The 14,297-nt window shown below is 53.9% G+C and overlaps 1 protein-coding gene across 2 annotated transcripts in view; it reads right to left on the bottom strand.

The window, feature by feature from the left end:
* Positions 1 to 10,890, bottom strand: part of LOC100092287 (myelin basic protein) — a 49,909-nt gene extending 39,019 nt beyond the window's left edge. Inside the window, exon 1 of one of the 2 annotated variants that reach the window (XM_029052676.2) lies at positions 10,796 to 10,890. The gene's annotated coding sequence lies outside the window, so the exon portion shown is untranslated. The remainder of the gene's footprint in view (positions 1 to 10,795) is intronic. The other variant, XM_029052675.2, reaches the window with a different exon arrangement.
* Positions 10,891 to 14,297: the final 3,407 nt, after the last annotated feature.

The raw sequence follows: 14,297 nt of genomic DNA, 5'->3' as shown, positions 1-14,297 counted from the left end.
GGTTCTTCTGGTGTCAAGGGATCAAGCTTGCCATATCCAGGAGGCAGACCCCTGGATCCTCTGTCCCTGTCCCCCATTCATCCCTCACTGCTCTTCTCCCCTTGCCAACCTGCTCCAGGCTGCTCATCTAGTTCCAAAATATCCCATCTGTGTCAGGGAGGGGAGGGTTGAGTGCCTGTTCAGGGTGGAGATGGGGTATGAGGAGGGATTCCGTGATCTCCAGGGTCCGGGGCTCCCAGCACCTACCCTGGCCCAGGAAGGACCAGCAGGTCAGTGACAAGCTCTATGGAAACAGGAGGAATGTTTGAGGCAGGCTTACTCAGTCTCGAGGCATGCTAAAGAATGTTTCTGCAGGGTAACTGCCAACAGCTAATACCTGCCTGGTCAGTGACCTATTTCTTCACTATGTGGTTTCTAAACCTATCCGGGGTAAGGAGTGATGGGACACTTCTGATTCCTACGGCACCCCAGACATTGCAGTACGCTCTGAGCATGCCCTGTCCATACGAGCCTGGTGTGCCCAGTCCTGCTGAGTCCACTTTGGCCAATCTGAGGTGCCCGGAGTATGCCGAACCCAATGTGCCCAATCAGGGGTGTCAGTCCAAGGGGAGCCCAGCATCCCTCCATCGGTCAGGTCGTCCCTTTTCCTGAGCTTGCAGAGAAAAAACACACACATGATCAGCAAGTCAGTGAGGAAGAGAAAAATATCAGAAGATGATGGTGACCTTTCCTGAGAATACCTTACTCCTTCTCTTTCCAGGATGGGGCCCCACACTGGGCAGAACTTGAAAAGAAAGGCCATAAACATGGCCTCTGGGTTGGATCCACTTCTCTCGCCATCTGGCTCCAGATCTCCAGGCAGGCAGGTGTACTGGGGAGTACAGGGCTAAGCACTCCAGCCTGGTCCTCTACTTTGTGATTCCAACTGAGCCCTGGCACTCTGGGGGTGAGGGAGGGAGGAGCCAGGCAGGTAGGCTTCCAGTCCACAGTATTTACTGAAAGTCGAGAGAGGGAAGCACTGAGCTAATTGTTGTGCTCTTAAAGATGCTCAGGAAATGAGTTTGCCAACAGCTGGTGAACTGGAGCACTGCCCTCTGGGCAGAGAGCATAGGTCTTCAGCCACAAGATGAGCTGTTGACATAACCTTGATCCCAGGCTGGATAATCTCGTCTTTGAGCAACTCTGTTTGACCACATCTGGCCAGTCCACCCGCCAGAGGACTTGCTTGCTGGTTGCCGCTGCCTTCCCCACCAGGCAGCCCCGGGAGCACATGCTTCACGTAGGGGCCGTGTCTGGAGCAGGTGTCTACCAGCGACTGACTCACATTCCTCGAGAGGTGGCGTGCCGGGACCAGCTGCCCACAGACCTTTGCATATATGCAAACATCAGGGATTGGGGTGGAGAGTGCTGACACCTCGGCCCCGAAGGCAGGCTCGCCCAGTTCTGACCGTGGCCGGCGGCTAGGGAGACCTGGAGGCCACCTGAGGCCCTGCTCTTTGCCCGGGTCCCTCATCTTGGGAAACAAAGCCCCAGATGAAGCACTGGGCCCCACAGGATGGACTGAAAGGCCAAACGGTGGTGTCACGGGGCTCTACTGGGGTTATTGTTATAGTGTACTCTTCCAGGCACTTATGTGCTCAATAAATACGACTGAATTAATAAATGAGGAGTGAGGTGGGAGGAAAGCCCCATGTCCACCGTTCTGGGTTCTCCAACCCTGTCCCCAATCATCTGGGAGAAGGCCTGCCAGCTAGGCGGTGGCGGCCACCCTGTCCCTCCCCACAATCCGTACCAACCCACCCAGCCACCTCCAGTCCCCTCCTCGGTCCTGGAGGAGTATACATGTTTACTCAACTGCCCACTCGATCAATTGTTCTGACTGACCTGGAAACATCTGCCTCCCCCTTGGCATTCAAAGCCCCTTGCAGGCAGGTAATGTATCACACTTTCCAAGCACTAGGTAATTCTACTAATGATGGTGGTATTTATGTGCCAAGCATTGTACTAAGCACTGGGGTAGATTCAATGCAATGAGATCAGACCCACTCCCTATTCCGCATGGGGAAGTTCAGTACAGGGCACTCCGGTGGAGTGGCTCTCATTACCTATTGTCACCTCAACAACAACTGCTACTATTTCCACCACTTCTCCTCCTCCATTCACCCAGATACATCAGATCTCTGCCAGTGACCCCTCCCTCTGGTCTGGCAGTCACTGTACTGGTGGGGGGTGTTGGGGATACTCCCCTTCACCCCAGTCCACAGCCCCATCCCCCACCCTTCTTAGGCCAGAAGCCAGCACAAAAACAAGTTGGTTTCACTTCTTGCCCAAGGGGTGGGGGCAGATGTTGCTCACACTTCCTTTTCCACCCCCAGCCCTTGGACGCAGTCATGTGATGTTGAAACAGAGGACTTACTTGGGGAGCCGGTGACTCGCTGGCTGCCAGCTTTGCCACCTGACTTCAGGCTGGCCGACCGTAAAAAGCCTGTGGCCAAACCCCCAAACTCACTCTGGGGACCAGTCCCGGCTGGGGGCGACTGCCAACCACCTGTTCCCAGTGGTCCCGCTGACCCTTTTGCCTCACTGCTCCTGGGACTGCCGCTTGTTTTCTCCGGCATTGTCCTTGTTGCTCTCACAGCAGAGACTGAAATCTCCCAAAGACCAAGCACAGGCAGGGCTCTTTGCCCATTGGGCCCCCAGGCTGTCAGCGGCTTCATTTTTTTGTTGCTGTAGTTAAGCGCTTACTATGTATAAAACACCGTTCTAAATGCTGGGATCGGTACAAGTTAATTAGGTCAAACACAGTCCCTGTCCCACTTGCGGCTCACAGTCTAAGTAGGAGGGAGAACACACATCCCCATTTTACCGTTGAGGAAACTGGCACACAGACATTAAGTGCCCTGTCCAAGGTCACACAGCAAGCATTTGGCAGAGCCGGGATTAGAACGCAGGTTCTCTGTCTCCCAGGCCTGTGCTCTCTCCACTAGGCCATGCTGCTTCTTATTAAGAGTGTGAGCTCCTTTTGGGCAAGGAACACGCTTCGTGTTTCTGTTGTACTTTTCCAAGCAATAAGTCGTGAGCACTGCAGTCAATGGGGGCTCAGTAAATACCATCACTTCTGCTACTGTTAGTCCAATATAGCACTACTCGCTCGCCACCCTCTGTGCCCTAGTGGAACCCAATGGGAAGGAACCAGAGCAGCCAGTAGTGGATCCTCTGCTCGGCTACCCAGGAGGGGAGTCTCAGGACTGAGGTTCAACTGAGGTTAATAATAATAATAATAATAATGTTGGTATTTGTTAAGCGCTTACTATGTGCCGAGCACTGTTCTAAGCGCTGGGGTAGACATAGGGGAATCAGGTTGTCCCACGTGGGGCTCACAGTTTTAATCCCCATTTTACAGATGAGGGAACTGAGGCACAGAAAAGTTAAGTGACTTGCCACAGTCACACAGCCGACAAGTGGCAGAGCTGGGATTCGAACTCATGAGCCCTGACTCCAAAGCCCCTGCTCTTTCCACTGAGCCACGCTGCTTCTCCAAGGTTCCTGACAGAAGGCTCAATCATCGCTCGGGGCAGGCGCTTCAAAACAAGATCATCGGATCTGACTCTTGGTCTAAAAGGGAGATGACAGCACCTGACTCCTATTTTATATAGCAGAACGTTGAGCCCCAGAAAGGTTATATCAAGATCACTCTGCAGGCCAATGGCAGAGAGGAGACTAGAACCCGGGCCCCCTGACTCCCAGCCCTCTCCCTTCCCAATGAAGAAGAAGATGGGATCACTGCTGTGGAGAAGCTGCAAGCTCATACCTGGACCTTGCCCACAGAGAGACAGAACGTGCGTATTTTTCTCTCTCTTCCTTGCGTGCCGGTGAGTCAGGGCACCAGCCTTCTCTATGACTGCTTGTCCAGAGCGTTCGCCGGCTCCCCAGCTGAGCCAGTTTTGTTCTGACAGCTACTTTCTAGTCCTACAGGAAATGTCAGCCAGCCTGTGGAGTACAGAGGGGACGCGGGCGGGCAGAATCCAGTCACGGGTGCCACTAGCACCCTACAGAGTAGCTAGAGAAGTGCAGAGTAAACTGAAGGGAGACAAATCCTTTGCCGACAGTCCAGAACCAGGCTGCCTGCCTGGAGGAAGGCTGAAGGAAGGCAGAAGGTGGGCAAGAGGTCAAGTCAGCCATGGGCAGAGGGGGCCCTGGGGCAGAATCGTGGCCAGCTGCAACTGGCTCACTCAAACCGCAGGTTTCTCCCTCTAGGAAGGATCACCGGCCCTGAGTTACGCACATATACGTACACACACCCACACCCACATAGTCACATGGGCACACACACATGCCATGAGCATGCGTACATGCATACGCACACACACACACACACAAAAAGTGCACGCAGGCACACACCCCATTTCATGCCCCCTGGGGATGCCCTGCTGACTCAGAAGTGCTCACATGGCCAACCACCTTGCAGGCTGACCCCTCCCTATATGGAACGAGTTGGGGCACAGTGATTCTGGAGAAAGGAATCAGGGGAGGGAGGGGGAGGGAGGGAGGCCTACCTGTGAGGGGAACTTTAGAAAGAGAACGGCTAAGCTCTCCCCAACCTGCAAGGCTACGGGGAGTTAGGGAGGGAGGGGAAACAGTTTACCAATCCCAACTCTGTTCCAGCAGGAGGGAGGGTGAGAGGGAAAGAGTAAGAGGGAGGGAGAGAGGGAAGGAGGGGGAGTTTAGCAACCCCGACCCTGATCCGGAGGGAGAGAGGGAAGGGGGGGAGCGTGAAGCGAGAAGTTCTTTCCCTCTTCAGTAGAAGCCATGAGGAGCCAGCTGTCCCAGGAGGAAGGGGAGGAACCAGTCTGTGTCCACTGGAGATTTCTGGCTTGAGTCCCGCTGGTGGAGTGTCATTGGGCATACATCCATACATACCCTGCCCTTCCCCGCATAGCCCATCAGTCAGGGGTGAGGATGCCCTGCAGGAACCTTCAGGTCACTCTGTGGACCCTGGCCTGGGTGCTCACGTCGCACCAGGTGTGCTGTCAGAGGTTCAGTCCCTTGGGGCCAGACTCAGGGGTGCCAGGGACATATGCTTGAAACCTCTCCACCTCGGCCCTTGCTGTCCACCTCCAGCAGGATGGGGCCAGGGTCTTCCTGGCTCTCTTGTCGTGAGACTTGCCCCGTGGTCAGTTTTTTTTAACAGTATTTAAGTGCTTACTATATGCCTAGCACTGTTCTAAGCACTGGGGTAGAAATGAGATAATGAGGTTGGACACAGTTCCTGTCTTACATAAGGCTGGCTCCCAGTCTAAGTTGGAGGGAAGAGGATTTAATCCCCATTTTACAGATGAAGTAACTGAGGCAAACAGAAGTTAAATGACAAGTCCAAGGTTACATGACAGACAAGTGGCAGAGCCGAGATTAGAACCCAGGTTCTCTGACTCCCAGGCCAGTACTCTTTCCACTAAGCCACACTGCTTCTCAGTTGGAAAAGGTCCCTTTCACTTCACGCTACCCCATCCAGCCTAGTCCTCCACCAGACATCCCCCACAGCAGTCCCCCCGACTCCCTGACACACAGAGGGATGGACAGACAGACCTGGGGGCAGCTCTTCTGCCCCAGAGAGGCCAGAGGCTGCTGGAGGCCAAACCAGGCAGTGTCAGTCCACGATGACCAGCCCTGGGAATGACCAGATCATTCTTGCCCACCCCTGAGAGCCTGGTGACCCAGAGAAACCCAAGTGGTGCTGCTTACCCAGCCGGGCACCGGCCTCCCTCTGCTCAAGAAGCTTGGAGAATCTCAGCCGAAGAGAGTGCCATGGCTCACAGGACGGGCACCAGGGAACGCTTGGGTAGGTGGCTCTCCTCCGCCCCAGGGCTCCGAGGGGCAGATGTGGGAGCCCAGTTTAATGGAGCCCTGAGGGGAGAAGTCCTGGCAAGTCCCGAGCCCCGGGCCTCACCGGGCACAAACCAGTCACCCCAGGAGAGCTGGCCGCTCGCAGCCGGGGGCAGGTGCTGAATGAATCTGGAGCAGCTTCACTGGGGCCGGCTTGGTTCACATTGGTGTCACAGCAGAAAGAGGTTGCAGGAGGGAGGGAGGGAGGGAGCCAGACAGCCCACAGCCAACATCCTGTGTTATTCACTAGAAAAAACACGTACTAGCAGAAACATTCCGGCTGGTGATTCAGGTAAATTACTGCCCTCTTCCCCGTGGCTCCCGGGGGAGTCAGCTGAGCCTGTCAGGGCCAGGATGGGGCTGGAAGAACAGAACCCACGGAGATATCTCGAACGGAGCCTCAGTCCCCCCTCCCCTCCCCTCCCTCACGCCCCAGGGTTGAGGGGGGAGTCTCCAGGCTCTCTTCTCAAGTACTGCTCCTCTATGGGTGGGGTTGTGGGGGAGGGATCCGGATAGTCAGGTCCTGGGGGAGACGTGGAACGCGTGCCCCTGCCCCGGTCTGCAGCCCTAACCCCGAGGGCAGCCAGGGCCGGGGCACAATGGGTCAGCCGCACCCTTCCCTCTGGCGTGGCATGAACCTGGGGTAAAGGTGCCACGCTCCCAACCCCCAAGGCCCAGCTCTGAGCCAGCCTCCCAAGAAGAGGCAGGGTATGGAATGAGTGCCAGGGGCCAGTGGGTATCTGGAAATGGAACTACTGTGGTCCAGTGGAGTGCGATCACATCCCCCCTGCCAAGCTCCATGCGGAGCTGCCAGCCTTCCTCGTTTCTCTTCTCCTACTCCCTTCTGCATTGCCCCGGTACTAGGATTTGTACCCTTTATTCACTGAGCACCCCCAGCCTCATAGCACTTACGTACATATCCGTAATTTATTTATATTAATGTCTGTCTCCCCCATTAGATCTCTAGACTCTATACTCATTGTGGGCAGGGAACGGACCCGACTCTGTTATACTATACTCTCCTAAATTCTTAGTAAAGTGCTCTGTACAAAGTAAGCACTCAGTAAGTATGATTGATTTCTGTGCTGCAGAACTGTTGACATTTCCTCTTCCCTTGAACCTCCTGTGGGGGTCTTCCTCATGAAATGCTTAGGGGCAGCAGACCCCCCTGGGATCTCCCACCTGAAGTGAATGGCCTCAGCAGGTGTCAGAGGCATCCACGGGGCCTAGCGGGGGCCAGACCCCCACCTTTAAAAAAGCCACCCAGGGTGTCGCTCCAGGAGCCCTCTCCAAACACTGGGACTTCCGGTTGCTAGAAAAGAGACCCTTTGAGTTGCCGGCCAGGGGCAAAACTGAGGGACGATGGGGCAGAAATGAGGGACGATGAGCGCGAGGAAGAGGTAGGCCCGACCTCCCTGGGCCCAAGAAAAATGAGCTGACCAGCTGAATGCCACGGCAAAAGTACGGGCCAGTATCCTGCTGCAGGTGGCTAGGGAGTGAGATCTGGCGGTTTCAGCTGGAGGGAGCTGCCCCAGCAAGACTGCAGTTCGTGCCACTCATTTCAGAGTGGGACAGCAGCTGGGTTTGAGCACCTCTGGCCCCACTGAGCAGACTGGACATGGCAGGGCTAACTTGGGGAGAGAGGGTTTCCCAAAGGATGGGTCTTGCCCACCCAGAGCCAACCTCTAAGGGGCTGAAGAGCAGCGTGACCAAGTGGAAAGAGTCCAAGCAAGCCCGTCAAACGGCAGGGACTGTCTCTACCTGTTGCCGACTTGTTCATTCCAAGCGCTTAGTACAGTGCTTTGCACATAGTAAGCGCTCAATAAATACTATTGAATAATCCCAGCTCTGCCACTTCTCTGCTGTGTGATCTTCACTTAGCTTCTCTGGGCCTCAGTTTCCTCATCTTTAAAATGGGGATTTAGTATCCGTTCTCCCTCCTACTTAATATGTGAACCCCATGTGGGAGAGGTTCTGTAAATGACCTGATTAACTAGCATCTACCCCAGTGCTTAAAGTAGTGCTTGGCACAGTGTTTAGCAAATACAATAAATGATAACAATAACAATAGTAGTAATAATGATAATGATAATCTGGGGAGAAAGCAAGCAGACAGAGGCAGATCAGGCCATAATTGTTCCCAAACCTGGTGGGTCAGAGCAACGGTGCAGCTATTCTCATCTCCTGCAGCATTTATTGAGGCCAGTGTGCAGGCCGCAGGGTCAAATGTCTGCTGCATTCAGCGGGGCAGTATTTCTACTACCATGACCACCATTTCTCCTACATGGCTCCTGCTGCAGGGACAGTGCTATTACTACTCAAACTCAGTGTTAGGCACAGAGTAAGTGCTTAACATCCCGCAATTATTATTATGTCATTACTACTACTATCAGGCACTTACTGTGTGCAGACCGAGGATTGGGTGCTACTATTATTGTGTGCAAGGCGCTGATGAAAACTCCTAGACTCCTAGTCGGCCACCCTTGAATGCCCTGGAAGTAAGTGGTAGTCCCCTGGTAGTCCGTTGGTAGTGGCAGCAGCAGCTGCCGTGGAGGCAGCCTGGGCTTGCAGGTCCCTGAGCTCGCTCCATGGGGCTTGGTGAATGCAGCGCTCAGCTGGCAGCTGTGCTCGACAATGGGTTCTGGGTCTCCTAGGAGAGTTTTATTGCTGGGATAAGTGCCCAGCTTGGCCACAGGCACTCCCTCGTGCAGCCAGCCAGTGGGGGCAGACTCGAATTGGCAACCCATGGTGCCTTAGGCCTAATGGATCCCTGTTAAAAGGACTCCAAGTGGTATTTGAAATCACTTCCTCTACCTGGGCCACCAAAAAGACCTGGACAGGACCAATGGGACCCAGATTTGCTCAACCCCTGGAGGTTAAGACTGGACGGAAAGACCAATGATCCACTGCCGCCAGCCTCTGAGAGCCCACATTCCCTCCTGCCCAATGTGATGACCCCACAGACCCCACTGTATTCCCTGGTGGAGGTGGGGGTAGAAGGGTTTGGGGAGCCCATCTCTTCATTCCAGGGCAATTCAAACCTCTTGCAGAAATACATTTTATTCTTGATTTTCTTTAAAACACTAGGGCTGGTTTTACTTCTGCTCTCCATATTCTAAATCAGCCGTGGTTAGTAAGTGCCAACTGTGTGTGGCACACTCTACTGAGGGCTTGGGAGAGTGAGAGTTAGCAGACACAATCCCCTATCCTCAAGGGGCTAGCTATCTATTGTCTGCAGAGCAGCTGGAAGAGAACGGTAGTTAGCAGACCCAATTCCTGCCCTCGAGGAGTTTCAGCCAGTGTGTAGAGCACTGCATTTACACGGTACAATTGTTAGCAGACACAATCCCTGCCCCGACTGAATTTACAGTCTAGCAGGAGAGAGGGTCTTTCGGGACCTTCCTGTCTTTGGAGAGCCCGATGATCCCTGCTCTCCTGAGATTTCCTGGGAATGGGCAATTTCTGCTCCAGACTGTATTGGCCCCCAGTTAGCGGGCCAGGCCATCAGGGAGTCCCTTGAGGGCCAGAGCCCATTCCCAGCTGGCTATTCTTTCCCAGAGCTGGGAAAAGCATTGTACACACAGCATGGCCTAGTGGAAGGAGCAGGGGCCTAGGAGTCAGAGGATGTGGGTTCTAATCCTGACTCTGCCGCATAATGTTGGTATTTGTTAAGCGCTTACTATGTGCAGAGCACTGTTCTAAGCGCTGGGGTAGATACAGGGGAATGAGGTTGTTCCACGTGAGGCTCACAGTCTTCACCCCCATTTTACAGATGAGGGAACTGAGGCAGAGAGAAGTGAAGTGACTTGCCCACAGTCACACTGCTGATAAGGGGCGGAGTCGGGATTCGAACCCATGACCTCTAACTCCCAAGACCGGGCTCTTTCCACTGAGCCACGCTGCTTCTCTGTCCATGTCTGCTATGTGACCAGGGGCAAGACACTGTGCCTCAGTTTCCTCATCGGGGATTAAAACTGTGAGCCCCATGTGGGGCTGGCCCTGCCTGTGTCCAACCCGATTATCTTGGATCTACTCCAGCGCTTAGGACAAAGGGTAGTGCAGGAGGAAGAAGGCGCTTCCCCGAGAGGCTCCTTTGGCCTTGCGGGCAGTGAAGACCTCTAGTTTCTCCGGCGAGGCAGAACTGAAACCGGGAGGTGTGCAGGGAGGGAAGGAAGGAGGGATCCGGGGGGTTTCCTTCCCTACCAGGTCGGAGGGGGCAGGGGGGCCCGTTGGGGGAAGAGACCTCGGGGCCACCTGGGGTCAAAGCCGCATGCCGGCCGAGGGCAGGAGGCGAGGGCTGGGAACTAGGCCAAGGCCACCTACCTGCTGGGCCTCAACCTGGGGGAGGGAAAGAATCGGGGTCGCAGACACTCCCGGGGGGAATCCCAACACAACAAAAGAGATGCTAAACAAGCAGACCCTGGTATACGTTCTCAGAGATACCCACCCGGGCACACCCAAACCCTCCCACTCCCGCGCAGCACTAGAACACCGAAGGGCTACGCAAAAACAAAACAAAACACGCGCATGACCAGGAGCTCACACGGGCAACACAAAGACACACAGACACGTACACAGACCCACCCGGGGACACAGGTCCCGAGATCCATCCCCCACAGAGGCACGGCCGGACCCGGACACGCAAAAACGCACGGTGGGCCGCACCGATCCAGGGGCAGACGCCCAAGCACGAACGCAAGCAGATGCGCACACACCACGCACCCAAACGCACACATTTCCTTCTCCTTCCCATCCTCCATCCTGGGGGAGACGGGGGGGGCTGGGGAGATGATACTCCCTCTCCCACCCTCTTTCTTCACCCCGGGGAGGGGTCACACCCCGAGCCCACCCTGCCCACCTGCCAGTCCCCCGCGAGGTTGGGCCAAGACAAAGAAACCGCAGCCCCACGCACCGGTCCTTCCGCTCCGGGGCCCTCTGAGCTCGGTGGCGACTTCTCCCCTCCCCAGCCTAGCCCAGCCGGGCCCGGGGCTCCCAGGTGGGGAGGGGGCGGCTGCGGGCTGCGAGCAGCCCGGCTCCTGCCAAACACCTCCTCCCCGGCTCCAGCCGCACCCCCATATGGCTCCGCCCCTCTCCTACCTCCCCGCCCCTTCTCCGCCCCCTGCCCAGGCCAGACCTTCCCCTCTCCAATTGCCTCTTTGCCCGCCCCTGGAGTGGAGAGACCTCCCCCCCCCCATCAAGCCTCGCCCCTTCCTGATCTTCTTCTCCCTCCCCCACCTCTCTCTGCCCCTTTCCCATTCAGAAGAGCCCGCCCCAGGCCCCCCCTCTGGCTCAGGAAGCTCCCCCAACTTCAGACAGAGGGGAGATAAGGGCCTGAAATACCAGCTGATTCTCACCTCCATCCCTGGGCGCTCCTCCCCCTCCCCGGGGATGGATCCTCCCCCTGCTCCCTCTTCCCTCTCCATCCTGACCCCCCTGACCTGGAGTCGCCCTGCCCGAGGACTGCCACCGTGTCCCCCCTCTCCGACTCCCCCAACCCCGGCCTAGCCAGTGGACAGTAAGTGGCCAACCTGGCCGTCGCCATGGTGACGCTGGGCCAAGGTGGAGGGATCATAAAGGCTAACGCTTGTCGTGCCCATGCTTGAGCGATCAGGCGATCACATGGGCTCGCAGACCTGCCCACCAGCCAAAGTCGTTTCCTTCTTGGCTTCCTTCCTGTCCCGTCCCTATGAGACTGCCCTCTGCCCTTTTAATTGAGTGGAAAGCAGACAAAACACAGGGGCCACTGGTCACAGCTACTGCGCCATCACCCTGCTCCCACTCCTATCCAAGCTCCTCCGGTGGAGTGTACCCCTCCACTGGACTATGTCTACACTGGACGAGGCTTCCATTACAGTATGCATTCACTGGACTCTGCCTCCCCTAGACTATACTATGGGGCCTTCCCTGTTTGATCTATTTCCCCAGTTTAATTCCCTTCCTTACTAACACTTAATAATAATAATAATAATGTTGGTATTTGTTAAGCGCTTACTATGTGCAGAGCACTGTTCTAAGCCCTGGGGTAGACACAAGGGAATCAGGTTGTCCCATGTGGGGCTCACAGTCTTAATCCCCATTTTACAGATGAGGGAACTGAGGCTCAGAGAAATTAAGTGACTTGCCCAAAGTCACACAGCTGACAAGCGGCAGAGCTGGGATTAGAACCCATGACCTCTGACTCCAAAGCCCATGCTCTTTCCACTGAGCCACACTGCTTCTCCAGCACTCCACTTCAGCACTCATAGTAATAATGATGGTATTTGTTAAGTGTCAAGCACTATTCTAAGCACTGGGGTAGACAGAAGCAGATCACGGTGGACACGGTCCCTGTCCTACATGGGGCTCACTGTCTATAACCCCATTTTACAGATGAGGAAACAGAGGCACCAAGAAGTGAAGTGACTTGCACCAGGTAACAGCAATGTGGCAGAGCTGCGATTAGAACCCAGGTCCTTCTGTCTCCCAGACCCCTACTCTAACCATTATGCTATGCTGCTTCCCTCATCTTGATTCTGCACACTGTGTAAGTGCTCAAGAAATACTACAGCTTGCCTGACTGGCCTCAGCAAAGGATTGAAGAGATGGGGCATTTAAGGAGAAAGATTTTGTGTGTGCGTGTGTGTGTGTGTGTGCCGTGAGTGCGTGTGCGTGCGTGTGTGTGTGTGTGTGTGTGTGTGTGTGAGAGTAGGGGTGTGTGGCATATGTATATTTTCTTTACCCTGAAGCCTGAGAAATCTGTGACCTTTGCCTAAGGCTCCACATATTGAAAGGACTCTTTGAGAAGTCAGATTAACACTATCTAAGTAGCACATGATAGACTCACCCTGGACCCTCAGAAAAATCAGCATTCTCTGGTTCTAAATATTGAAAAAGGTTAACCCTTCTGAGTTCAGGAATGTAGTACCAAGAACAGAAAAAATAGCTGACTGTCCGGATGGTCTCCTGCTGTTCAGGTTCTCCCTCCCTGCTCAGGCTCAGCAACTTGTTCTCACCTTCTTCCAATCCTCTTAATAAGCCTCAGCTTCTTCCCGGAGATTTCCTTGTCTCATTCTTCCTTCCCCTTGCTCACCCTCTTCTCAGTCAGACAGTTCCATTAACACCTAAGTACACACACATATTCATTTGTTTATACATTTTTAGTCATCTATTTTTTTCCCTTGTTGTGTTATTCATAACTATTTTCTCATTCCTAACCTTGGTGCATTTGTCAATTTGTGTTTCCTGTCTTCCCTAATGGATTGTAAGCTACTTGAGAGCAGGACCTGTGTCTTTTACTTACAAAAATGATTATAATGATGGCACTGATTAAGTTCTTACTAAGTGTTAAGTGCTGGGGTAGACGCAAAGCTAGGAGATCAGGCACAATCCCTGTCCTACATTATGCTCACAATCTATTTTAGCCCCATTTTACAGTTGAGGAAACTAAGACCCAAAGAAGTTAAAGGAGTTGCCCAAAGTCAGAAAGGAGGCCAATGTTAGGGCTGGGACTCCAATGCAAGACACTGGGCAAGACTTTTAAATTCTCTGTGCCTCAGTTCCGTGTCTGCAAAGTGGGAATTCAATATCTGTTCTCCCTCCTACTTAGACGGTGAGCCCTATGTAAGAGCTGATTACCTTTTATTCTACCCCGGTGCTTAGTGCAGTGCTGGACACATAGTAAGCTCTAAACAAATTATGATTATTGTTACTTTTATCAGGGAGGTGGGATGTTACCGATTTGTCCATTCCAAGCGCTTAGTACAGTGCTCTGCACATAGTAAGCGCTCAATAAATACTATTGAATGAATGAATGTCAGAGGTGCCGCTTCCAGGAGATGGACGAGGTGCTGTCGCCCTCTTCCGGGATATTCCGGGACTGCAGCCCAGTCACCGCCCTGTTGAGTTTGGAGAAAGACGCCTGATTCCTCGGGGATGGACTTGAACTTCTTAATCCATTGCGCCAAGGATCCTTCGCTGCCACCTCCATGTACCGCTGCGTGCCCTAAAAAAGGATGCCCCTGTCCTCTGGGTCGGTGGAAAGAGAAACCCGGGTCAACCCTTTATTCCAGCTCTGCCACTTGTCAGCTGTGTGACTGTGGGCAAGTCACTTCACTTCTCTGTGCCTCGGTTACCTCATCTGTAAAATGGGGATTAACTGTGAGCCTCACGTGGGACAACCTGATTACCCTGTATCTACCCCAGCGCTTAGAACAGTGCTCTGCACATAGTAAGCGCTTAACAAATACCTACGTTATTATTGCGATCTATAAAACTGCTGTGTCCTGAGGAGAGAAAGCAGTCTCCATGTCATAATAATAATAATTGTGGTACTTATTGAGTGCTAACTATGTAGTGTACTAAGAGCTGGGGAAGATTCTAGATGCCATAAAAAATCTACTCACTGTACCTCAACTTCATCTATCTCACTGCTGACC

Source organism: Ornithorhynchus anatinus, chromosome X2 (genome assembly GCF_004115215.2).
Source record: "Ornithorhynchus anatinus isolate Pmale09 chromosome X2, mOrnAna1.pri.v4, whole genome shotgun sequence".
Taxonomy (NCBI): Eukaryota; Metazoa; Chordata; class Mammalia; order Monotremata; family Ornithorhynchidae; genus Ornithorhynchus; species Ornithorhynchus anatinus.
This window is presented reverse-complemented; position numbering and strand designations above follow the sequence as displayed.